This window comes from Terrapene carolina, unplaced genomic scaffold, assembly GCF_002925995.2.
Source record: "Terrapene carolina triunguis isolate 2854851 unplaced genomic scaffold, T_m_triunguis-2.0 Scaffold67, whole genome shotgun sequence".
NCBI classification, from domain to species: Eukaryota; Metazoa; Chordata; order Testudines; family Emydidae; genus Terrapene; species Terrapene triunguis.
This window is the reverse complement of record NW_020664418.1, coordinates 37,741,343-37,753,479: the sequence shown is the minus strand read 5'-3', so window position 1 is coordinate 37,753,479 and position 12,137 is coordinate 37,741,343.

Here is a 12,137-nt window from a genome sequence, read left to right as displayed (position 1 = left end):
CAGATTGGATATTAGGAAAAACTTTTTCACTAGGAGGGTGGTGAAGCACTGGAATGGGTTACCTAGGGAGGTGGTGGAATCTCCTTCCTTAGAGGTTTTTAAGGTCAGGCTTGACAAAGCCCTGGCTGGGTTGATTTAGTTGGGGATTGGTCCTGCTTTGAAAAGGGGATTGGACTAGATGACCCCCTGAGGTCCCTTCCAACCCTGATATTCTGTGATTCTATGATTCCCATAGCTTCTATTGCGTGAGCTTGGGATTCAGCCACGATTGGTGCAGTGAACACTGTGTAAAGACCTGCATGGCAAGCCACTAGATCACTGCCCTGACCATTCAGAACAGCATCAGTTTGTGTGTGTGTGCCCATTAACATCAATGCTGATCCAACCTGACTGCCAACCTGAGATCCCTCCACCTAGCTGGCTGAGAAACTGGGGAGTCAGATTGTTGTGCACATCACCTGGGCCTGGCACTGTGGATAAGGAATGTTTACAGCTCAGCTGGCTTTCCCCAGCTCTGTGAGTGAACGGAGAGCAGTGGCCCATTCTTGGCCCGAGTTCCCGGTTAGTGCAGGGGAGGGGACAACGCAGAGCTGAACAATGGAAGTACTCACTATTGCAGACATGCTGCTTCCTTATCGTCCACAGGACACTGAAAGAGACAAGGAAGAATCCCACATTAACACTAGCTGGGGAAGCATTTCTAAAGCTTTCCCCAGCCTCAACACCTGCCCTGGATAACAGCCAGGAAGCTGTGCCCTGGCCTGAACTCACCCCACCTGCTCTCCAGCTCTACAGGAGAAGGGGTGAAGACTTTGTCTGGAGATGGGATGTAAATGGGATTTGCCATCAGATGCCCACCTCCCCCCTTCACTTAATTCAGATAATAATTAATGCCACCTTCTGTCCATGGAACTCAAGCGGTTTTATAAATATTAAGGTTAACGTTTGCCAAAGTAGCCTTGGAATTTGGGTGTCTTTATTCAGACTCCTTGGGACTGATTTTTCAGGGATGCTGAGGACTCACAGCTCCTATCTGGGGTTTTGGCAAACTGTGTTCTGAGCAATAAGGAGGTCCCAGTGGGCATCACCACAGACCCCATGAGCTCACTCGGTCAGGTTCCATCTTGTTCATTCATGGAAGACAGAAACACCTAGTTCCATTGTGGTCAGGAAGCAGATGGAAGGATTTCATGCAGCATGGCTGGTACCAGTGCACAGAGCCAGCTGAGAATTCTGTCTGGCAATCAGTCCATAAAGGATCTGGTGAGAGTCACTTTGGCTGTGGAATACTCTAAGCCAGAGGCACCTGATGAAGGTCAGACTGGAGGCATAGATCAGCATTCATGTCTTGCTCCCTGTCAGTACCCGGCCTGGGCTGGGGAAGCTAATGATATAATCAGCGGACCAAATTTGGTGATGAATCCTGGTTACGTGCCACCTGAGCTACATTGTGCATACGCTAAGAAGACGGTCAGATAGTCCCAGATAGGTTTCTGATGGAGGTTTCACGCAGCTCTGTGGTACCTCCATAAAGCTAGAAGAGTCTTTCTAGGATGGCCAGTCTAATGTCTTGTGCTGCCAGCGTTGCCTAGTAGGGTTGGTCAATTCCCAGGAAGGTGCCTTCCCACTTCTAATTCTCTACTTGACTCCATGGCTCCCCGTTCTCTAATACAAGTGTTACAGCTGGTCCGCAAGAGTCTTTGCAGGGACATGAAGAGAAATGCACAGAACCCCCTATTGTAAACTGAGGCAATATATTGAGTTCATGCTTTTGATGTGAGAGCAGCTCCCCAGACCTGTCTGAAGTTTTATGAAGAGCAACAATACGTTCTTTCTATCAAGCTCTTCATCCCAAAGGACCCAGAGTGCTTTCCAAACTATGGACCTACTTCCTGACTTCGCTGGGGCTGCACAAGTATAACTGGGAGATGAACTTGCCCCTCTGTCTAGGAATCATTTCATCCCCTATTGACAAGCAGGTATTTCAGTCCTGGGGTACCCTACACAGTGCTGCCAATGCACTTGGATCCTGAACTACAGAACCCCCTGCTATTCCCGTCCTGAGCCCTGCACTCAGCTCTGTGCTTGGACCTCAAACCATTGGACAGCAAAACAACAGAGCATCTCTTCCACACATGATCCACTCTTTCAGGTAGAGGTTCCTCAATTCTCTGACAGGCAGATGCATCTGTTCCCTCTTATTGCCCAAATCCTAGCTGTGAAGGATCCTGTTTGAATGCATCAGACAAAATAATTCTCCTTGATCAACTTCCACCCACAGACAGTAGAACTCCTTTCATTATGCCTGTTGCCCAGCTCCCTGTTTTCTCCCGGAGGTGGGTTGATGTTTCTGCTTGACTTGCCATTCAAGTCCTCTTTGGAAAGTCAGATCCATTTCCACAGCGGGACCAGAGGTGGTGTTACTGAAGCGATCATATGGGCTGGGCAGAACCAGCAGGGAGAGTTCTGAATGGACAAACAGACCTTCTCTCCTCAGAATCCAAATGCCCTGTTCCCACAGCTCCCACGAGCAGCTGCAGGTAACTCAAGCACTAGTGAGCAGCCCAGATGGGCAGCCACTAAAGGTGGCTGTTTGACAACTCACAACAGGGAGGATGAGCTGCAAACACAAAGGTCTCCGCCACGCTCCTTTGAGCAGCTTCTGCTGCAGCAGGGAGACTGGCAGGCTGGCAGCAGCCCTGCATGGGGCTCTCCATCCTGTAGGACCCCCAGTCCCTCCTGTGAGTGAAGCCAGTCTCTCTAGAGCTGTTTAGGTCAAAGCCACTCAGTCCATTACAGTGGTTTCCCCCTGCCCGTTGTCTAGCAGGCTGGGAAGGGAAGGAAGGGGAGCCGTCTTGCTCAGGGCATTTCAAACTATTGGACTAAGCCCTGGAGAACTGGTTCTGCCCAATAGGAAATGATCCTGGGCTGGCCCCCGGGAGCAGGTAGGGGGCCTGGTTTCACATCTCTGTTACTACGAGCCTCAGCCGGAGAGTCCCGAATACTTACCGGGCCGCGAGAAGCCAAACCGTCCTGGAGGGGTCAGCGTGTGCAGTTGGGGGGCACTGGAGCGGAGACCTGACACAGACAGCGAGGGAGTGAGCAGGGCCGGAGTGGAGCGGGGGAAACCCAGGCGAAAGCTTTGTAGAGTCACCGGGTTGGGATTAGGCCGTCACAAGGCATCACTCACAGCGGCTTTTTAATTAAGTCCGCTCAAAACAGGCAAGAGATCCCATTAAAAAATACAAAAGGCAGACGAGGAGTGGGAGGGGGAAAGCAAGTGGCCTCTTGGCTGGCGGGGGAGGGGGGCGGAGAGAGGTGGGAGCCAGTGGGATCTTGGGCCGATTAGTGAAGTATAAAAGCTTCTTATTGTGTAACTGGGCCTTGCTCATTAGCGTTCGGCAGGGTGGAAAGGAGAGTGGGGGGCAGAGGAAGTGGGCAGAGTGCCACTCCCCGCTCCTGCAAAAACTCCCTCTGTGTCCTCTAATGCAGCGAGACATGGGTCCATGGCAGCGATCACTGAATGGAGGCTAAGGGGGCTGGGTGGGAGGGATGGAGAGAGGGCAGGGCCCTGGGTATGTCTCTGTCCTCCATGCTCTGGCTCATCCCTGCTCCCACCCTGGTGCTCAGGGATAAAGGCAATCACCAGGTTGTTCCCAAGCCCTGCCCTTGGGGTCACAGATGCATTAGCTGTTAGAATTTGTGAGTGAATTTGGTCAGGAAAGCGTGAGGAGCTGGCCCCAGGGAACAGAACTAGGCAGAGTGCATGGAGGTCCTGGGCAGCCCACCCCACACAGCTCTACTGCTCCTCCACCCCGACCTGCACACCCCTGGCTGGTCCAGCACGGGTTCCCACATGCACAGCTCTGCCAATGCACCTCACCGACATCACCCCCACTCCCCGACTATCCCACCCTGAGGCCTTGGCTGGGCCGCTGTGTGTCTGCCAGTGAGGATGAGCAATACACAGCTGTTCTGTGGTGTTTGTTTCTTTTTTTAAATTAAAATGTGGTTAGAATTTGTAAATTACGCTGATGCAAACGTAGAGAATGAACTGTGGCTGCAACCCTTCCCCCTCGCTATGGAGCATTACAGAGTCAGCACCGAGTTCGTAATTACCAAACATCCCAGTCTTGGTGCACAATGCCTCTGTGACACAACTATAGACTTGGAATAGAGGCAGCCTTTAATGATGTTCATTGCCAAAGGCAAGACGGTAACATTCCCCACAGGAGGCCATCTAACTGCAACTGAGTAAAGAGAGATCACCAAGGTCATTACACTCTGCCCCAGGGACCAACTTGTACCTGGGGATCTCAGGTGAAGGCTCTTAGTAGTAACCTTTGGAACCTGAAATCAATCCACTAAAAAAAGGACTTTGGAACCTCTTCTAAATGTGTAGAAATATGAAGAGGGAAGGGCCCAGACTCCTTGCTTGGGTAACTCAGCTGACTTCAGGGAGGCTTTGGGCCCAGGGTAGGCTGGACAATGGCGCCTCTTCATCCCCTGTGTTCAGTTGGACAAAGGTAACCCTCTCGGACTTGTTCACTTCTAAAAGGGCCTCCTGGTTTCTTGTGTATTTGGGCTGCAGTGGGTTCCCTCTCCCATGCACCAAGCTTCAGTTTTAAGCTGTGATGGGGTGGGCCCTCCTTTTTCTTGTGTTGTTAGACTCACCAGCCAGCTACATTGACCAAGAACTCCAAGACCCACCAAGATCTTACTGTAAAATGAGGCTGATTCTGGTTTGACCCTCACTCCAAAATGGACTTTCCCAAGGACAGTTCACTAACATGCCCATAATGTTTCTGGCCCATGTCAAAAGCTGTAGGATGCATTCTGGAGTTGACTGAATTCCAGCCTGCTATGTGTAAGCGGGGGAATGGTCCCGCTATTGTGGGGAACTTTCCTGGCTTCTGCACTACCCCGGTGAAGTGGGCTAGTGAAAGGATCTGAGTCCTCGCTCCCACTCCCTTTACCCAGAGGCCTCCCTGCGCTTGAGGGCTCCCCTTCCACTCTCCTGTCTGGCAGAGTCCTCGTAACCCCAACAAGGCTGAGCCCAGGATTCCTGGGGGGCTCAACCCCCAACCCTGCTGTGGTCACCTAGGATAGGGGCTAGGGTGTCCCCACTCCGGGGTACCCTCTCTGCACTGGGCACCTCCCTGACCCACTGATTATTCCATACAATTTAAAGCAAATACAAGTTGTTTAATTAACAATTAATCTAAAGAAAAGAATAAGGAAAAATGGGAAAGGTTAAAGGAAAGCACATCACCCCGCTCTGTGGCAGGGAACATCACAAACAGTGTCTCTGGACATCAGGGCACTTCGCAGTCTGTTCCTTGTAGGTCCCAGATTTCCTTCTCAGGCCCTGGCTGTGCTGCAGGTATGCTGCGGGTTGGACACTTGCAATGGTGGTGGCCACACACCTCCGGGCTTTGAGTGGTGGGACCCTTCCTCCCAGCGTCAGCCCCCCGTCAGGTTAAGGTCCCCCTCCCGGTCTGGCCTGCAAGGGCCCTTGGCTGGGGGTGTCTTTCTGCGCTGGGCCCTTTGCCCAAGGTCCCCCTTTGGCTGGCCCCACTTGCTCACCACACCTGGCTCTGTGGCTGCAGCTCTGCTCCCACCACCGGATCTGCTCTCCCTGGGCTGCGTCTCTGGCTCTGTGGCTGCGCCTCTGGCCCCTCTGGATCTGGCCCGGTTCTGCTCTCCAGCTCAGCTTGGGCCCCTGCTTTCTCCTTAGCTTGGCCCCACTCAATCTGACCCAGGCAATTCCAACTCACACAGAGGACGGGACCCACCCTGGCCTCCTGTCATGCTGATTAGCCTGCCCACCCTGTCAATCAGGCTGATCTGGAGCATTGGCCTCTCGCCATTGTTCCTGGGGACTGTCAGTCTCAGGGTCCTGATTTCCCATCGACCCCTCCCCTTTTAGTGCTGGGAGCTAGCCAACCAAAACACCCCCACTGAGTGTTAGTAAGGGGCAACAGACCCCTTACATATGGTCATGTCCTATTGGCAGTTCCTCAGTCTCTGCTCCATAGCCAGGAGATTTCTGAGGATGAAATTCCAATGGAGCTCAGAGATCTCCCACCTGACCTCTCTTTCCCACATAATTCCCAGAGCTGAACGTGAGGACTCTTGCCAAATCAGCCTTTTATATGGGGGACTTGATTTCAGTGATCACTGGGCATCCCTCGGGCTCTTCCCCCCTCCCCCAGCTGACGTGAGAATGGTATGATGGTCGCACTTGAACACCGAACTCAAAGCCCTGGCACCCAGTCAGAGGGTTCTGTTAGCCAGTGGGTGAGTGCTAACAAAGATGGAAGCCTTCTCCTTGGGTTGCTAGCCAGCTTTGTATTAATTCGTGCTAAGGACTCTGCATCTTTCCATATCTCCAGGTCCTTTCACAGCTAGTGCTGCTGTGGACAAAATCTTTTCTCTCTTTAATAAGAGGAGGGCCTAACTTCCCCTTGAAGGACACTTCATCCTTGGGAACAAGGTAAGTGAATACAAGGGCCCATTGAGAACCACTCGATCTTAGCGAGGCTCTTATTCTGAAGGCGGTTTCTGAGGGGAGCTCTGGCTAAGTGGCTGGTGCAGGAATGAAGGGTTTTACACAAGGCATGTTTTGTAACACTGCTGGGATTTCAGGATTTGAATTCCATATCGTTGCACTGCAAACGGAATTGAAACCCTGCTGGGAAGGAGGAAGGAAGGAGACATATGACTAGGGATGGGGGCAGGCCTGGGGAGAGGTGGGGAGGAATGGGCTTCTGCCAAAATCATTACAGTTTAATACTCCACCATCCAGGGATTTGAAACTTCGGCATCTGCTGGTGCACAGTTCCCATTGTAGGCTCTAATGCTACACCTTGCCTACACTAAAATGTCTGGAGCATCCCCTACTCCTCTCTCACCTGCAGCTCAGCCCAGCTAGCAGGATGATGCCCGATGCTAAGGGATATTGCTAGTGCTGGGAATGACATCTGCTCTGGGAAGCCCAGCCAAAGAGGTGCATGTTCACCCATCTTCAGGGAGGGTTCCCTAAGGTGTTGGCTTCCCCAGATCCAGTCACAATGGAGACTGTCTGGGAAGGTTCCAGATCCCTGGGAACCTCTCCTGCTTTAAAGGGTGTGCGTTTCCCTCTTGACTTTAACAGGACCCGTGAAAAGCACCTTCCAGATGCACCGTCCTGCCCACTGAGCGGTGTCCATCTCCAATACAATGGGCCCATTGTGGTCGGTTGGGTGACCCGTTTGCAATCGATGGTGCCAGCGGCTGTTTTGTCTGTGAATCCGTCAGAGCCCCTCACAAGCAGGTTGTCAGAATGGAGAAACTGTTGATGATAAAACGAGCATTGTTCTGCCTGGGAGCAAGTGCAATTATCACTAGCGGCTACACGAGCGAACACCGGGCTCCTTCCTGCAGCTGGGGTGGCTGGGAAGCCTTCTCTCTCTGGGAATCCCTGAGAAGCAGCAGAACGGAGGAGGCCACAGGAGCCCTAGAATTGCAAAGATCTTGTATTTATTGGCTCTTCTGTGGCGATCGTCGCTATAGTACCTGAGCCTCATGCAGGTTGGGAGCTGGGTCGGGATCCCGCTCTGGGAGCTGAGGCCCAGTGAGATCATGTGACTTGCCCATGGTTGCTCAGTGACGCTGTGGCAGAGCTAGCAATTGGCCCCAAGTCTCCTCGCTCCCACACAACCTTCCTTCCTCAGAGATGCTGGGAGGCTGTGGTTCCTAAGAGGTTTGAGGCTGTGCTGAGTGGAAGCACAGAGCAGTGGGAGAAGTGAGGAGGGAAAGAAAAGACAATCTGCCACTGGATGTAGAGGGAGATGGCGGGAAGGGCCACGGTCTCCTTGGAATAGCAGACAAGAGAGACCAAGTGGTCCTAATGGATGGTCCTTGAGGCAGGTCTCTCCTGGCTGTTGCAGCACTTCTGTAGCTATGTTGGGGAGTGAGCTGTTGGGTAGAGGAACAGGACTCCAGGCTCCCTGCCGGTACTAGCTCTATAGATTCTGGGCTGAGGCTGGGCTGCAGTCAATACAGGATTCCCACTCAGTGCAGCAGCAGCTCGGCCCTTCACCTCTCCTGCTCTTGGGGAGCAGGGACTAGGAAGGTGCCTCACCCATGTGAGCTATTGACAACGATGGGGGTACAAGAGGGGAGTTCCCCTTGCAGCACTCTGAACATGAGCAGAGCCGTCCAAGGCATGTTGGGGCTGGTTAGAAACAATGGTTAGTTGTCTGCCTCCAAACAGAACCAGTTTCTGCCCATGATGATCACAGGGCTGGGTGGAGAATTGTGGGGAAGGGCAGGGAGAAGATCCTCTGGGATGCTCCTCAGATTCCACGGCTCATTTCCCCTGAGAAGTGCATGTGCGTGTGGATCGGTGGGTCCCTCAGCCTCTGCTGTAGCATGCAGCCAGGCGGTATGTTCCAATCACTCTTAGCTGTCAGTTTATTGATAGATACATTTTCAAAGCTTGTCTCAAGGAAAAGGATTGTTTTAAATGAAAGCTTGAGGTTCTCCGTCCTGGAGCCCAAAAGCAGCTCTGTTAACAAATGGCCTCTCCACCTCATCCAAGTGTGCAGGGGACATGAACACCTCCAGCCAGTCATTGTCAATGTGTCCAGGAAGGGAGTGTTCCTTTGTGACCCAGATTTGGCCCAAAACAATGTTTAGAAAGTGTGTGTGCATGTGTGTTATGGAGAGAGAGCATGTGGATGGTGGGGATGCTATGAAATTTTTCACAGGAGAAGGCGGGTTGTGTAGTAATCAGTGCTTGGGTATTAGGAGTCTCTCACTCATAGATTCTCCTCCTGGCTCTGCCAGTGACTTGCAGTGTGATCTTGGACAAGTCATGTCCCTGCTCTGTGCCTCAGTTTCCCCATATGTGAAATGGGGACAGTAACACCGACATGCCCACCTCTGTTGGGTCAAGACTGAGGTTTTAATTAAAGCTTCTAAAACACAGTGTGATCTTCAGATGAAAGGTGCTAGAGATTTGGAATCCATTGTAATATGTGGCCTGGTGTGTATGTTGCACCCTTGCCTGCTCCTGGCTGGAGTCAGAGCTGTGCTGTGTGTCATAGGCCCTATAATGCTAACAAGTAATGGAGATTCTCCTTTAGTTCAAATGGCAGGGGCCTGTGCTTTCCCACAGGAAAATCTGGATGCTATCTCTACAGTTATAGTGAAGCACAAGGACAGCCAGGAAATCTCATTTAAAATCCTTGTCTGCTAAGCACCCAAAAACAGAGATTGTTCCTCAGGGGTTGGTGCAGGGAACTATCTTGAAGGAAGGGGTGTTGGGGCGCTATCAGACCCAGAGGGCAACAGTCAAGTGCTCTCAGCTGCACCATGCCTGGAATCCTTTGGGGATAACGGGGCAGGCCACACGTTGTGAAGCAGACTCTGCCAGGAGTCCTGAGTGTTACCCATCCGGATCCCTGCCTGCTGAGGACCCCTGAGGTATGTGAAGTCAACCCCCCTTCAACACTGCTCTTTTCAGTGGCTCCTGTCCCTGATTAACGCAGGGCTTACGAAAGCCCTAACTCTGTGTTTGCTCTGTGTACCGATCATTCAGCTAAATCCCAGCTACTTAAACACAGGTTAAACTCCCTCACGCAACAAAAGCTGCCCCTTGTCTCCTATTGCTTAAGGAGTTTACACAAACTCTGATCCCAGCCACACGTGAGGAGAGACTCAGAAGAGAAAGTGCAGCTGGTGCAGAGCATCGGGGGCCCAGGAGGGCTTCCAGAAGTCCCTGAATCATGAATGAGCACTTTGTGCAGGGTCAGCACCTCAGCTCCACACTTCCTTACTCTGGCCTCTCCATGTGTCTGCACCATTCAACCATAGCAGAAGGTTCCTGTATGGTACCCACAGAGGGCAATCCATGGGCACTTCTTTCTCCAGAGGAGCCATCTGGGCAATGTGGGACCTGCCCAGCTACTTCAAAGCACCTTCTTGTGGGTGGCTTGTGTGCCCACCCCTGACTGGTGACAGTCAGGCCCATAGCTGATCCACACAGGGGGTTTCTGTAGCAATGTGAGTGGCCCCATATAGTCCCACTATCCTTGGACCTGGCCTGGTGTCTACTGTGCTACACAGGCAATACCAGTGTTTGTGTGGCTTGCTGTCCCCAGCTGGGACTTTGCTCTTTGCAAGAGGTTCTCCTCCCCTGGAGAATTTATCTCTGTACAGGACCTGGCTTCCTGTTGGGGAGCAGGCTTTAGAAATGATTTCCCTAATAGGCAGAGCCCCTGGGATTCCCTGCAATGGACAGGGATTCTCCCTGGTTAGGGAGAAAGCCCTCCAGGATTCCCTTCAGGGGGGAGTTCTTACTTCCTTGTATTGGTGCATGGTCTGAGTCACAAGTCTAGCCCCATGATTCTATAGAGATAACGTTCCTTTCCCTGCCTATTTTTAGTTTTCCTCTTGTCTAATAAAACTCCCTTCCCCTGTGGTAATGCTGCCTCTCACCTGGGCTTCATGGAATGGACACAACTCCATCGGTTTGCTGACTGTTTTGTGAATCAGTATTAGTACCAATGGGCTTGATCCTGTGCTCACTGATGTTGATGGTAACTACTGATGGATTTCAGTAGTACAGGGTCAGGCCCAATGTCAGCACATGACCAGTAGGGGCTGGCAGCATATATGTCTGAGCACTCTGCCCCAAGAACTTGGACAGGTAAGCTCAGACACAGCTCTAGGGAAAATGTCTGCTAGAGAAATTCTGCTGCTTCCACGTTTGGAGACTTGTCCTGTGTCACATCACGATGCCATCACATTGCAATGTTGTGACAATACTGCCTGTCACATGCAACAGTTTTCCTCCCTTATAGATTGATGTTGATTTATTAACGACATTTAAATTAGGGGTTTTTTTTAGAAATAACATCCTGCAACTTGTAAGAGAAACCTTTCAAAATCAGAACAGTCTCAAGAAATCTGGAAGAGGTGGCAACCTAAGGGTATGTCTACACTACGGGATTAATCCGAATTTAGATAATTCGAATTTGGGAAACAGGTTGTATAAATTCGATTGTGCGCGGCCACACTAAGCACATTAATTCGGTTTTTAACCACATTAATTCGGTGGTGTGCGGCCACACTACCCCATTAATTTTAACCACATTAATTCGGTGGTGGCGGCCACACTAACCCTAATTCGAATTAACAAAATCGATTTTGGCGCTACTCCGCTCATCGAGGTGGAGTACAGAAATCGATTTAAAGCGCCCTTTAATTCGAACTAAATGGCTCTGTTGTGTGGACGGGTGAAGGGTTAATTCGAATTAACACTGCTAAATCCGAATTAATCCCGTAGTGTAGACCAGGCCTACGTGGACCCACAAAGAGGAGGACAAAGTCTGGCTTATGTGTAGGCCCTACAAGAACAACAGCTTTTTGATTGCTCTGTGATCCCCAGAAACTAGAGAGGATTTCCCATTGGATAAGAACCATTTTAAAGCCAGTCACATTTGAACTTAAATGACTCGACCATGAGTCTTTCGGTTAATATGAAAGAATAACTGGGTTGGTTTTTGTCACCTGGCTGTTAATGCTGGTGAAGAGATGCCAATTGCTCATTCACAACCCATGTGGGTAAAGTATTAGAGTAACAAATATCTAATCACAGGAGGCTGAACTGAGGTTTTTACTTTAGCCAAACTTTGCTGCTTTCTGATGGTACAAAATCCATGTGAATCTCTCCTGGAGCAGCCAAAGCCATGTCTGAGCAGTAGCTTCACTGCCCTCCCCTTCCTTGTTTTCAGGCAGGTGTATAAAATCCTTGATAGGGACTTGGGCCTGTTTCCCCCCTGGGTGGGTAGGGTATATACAGTATCTTGGGAGTCGAAGGTTAAATACACCACCTGCCTACAATGATATCTTCCCTGGCTTAGGGCTCATGCAGGAGTTGAGGGTCGCTGGCAGATTGAGTCAGGGAAAGGCAGAAGCCCTGGCACCACTGCAACTCTGTGCTTTTATCAGCCTTCTCTTTAAGAGTTCCATTGTTTCAGAAAAGTAGCTCAGTGCTACAGTGCCCTCTGCCGGCTGCAGCTGCCACGAAACAGCTGAGAGGAGCAGAGGCAGGAAGGACTGGATAGAGAGAAAAGAAAAGCTTTTGT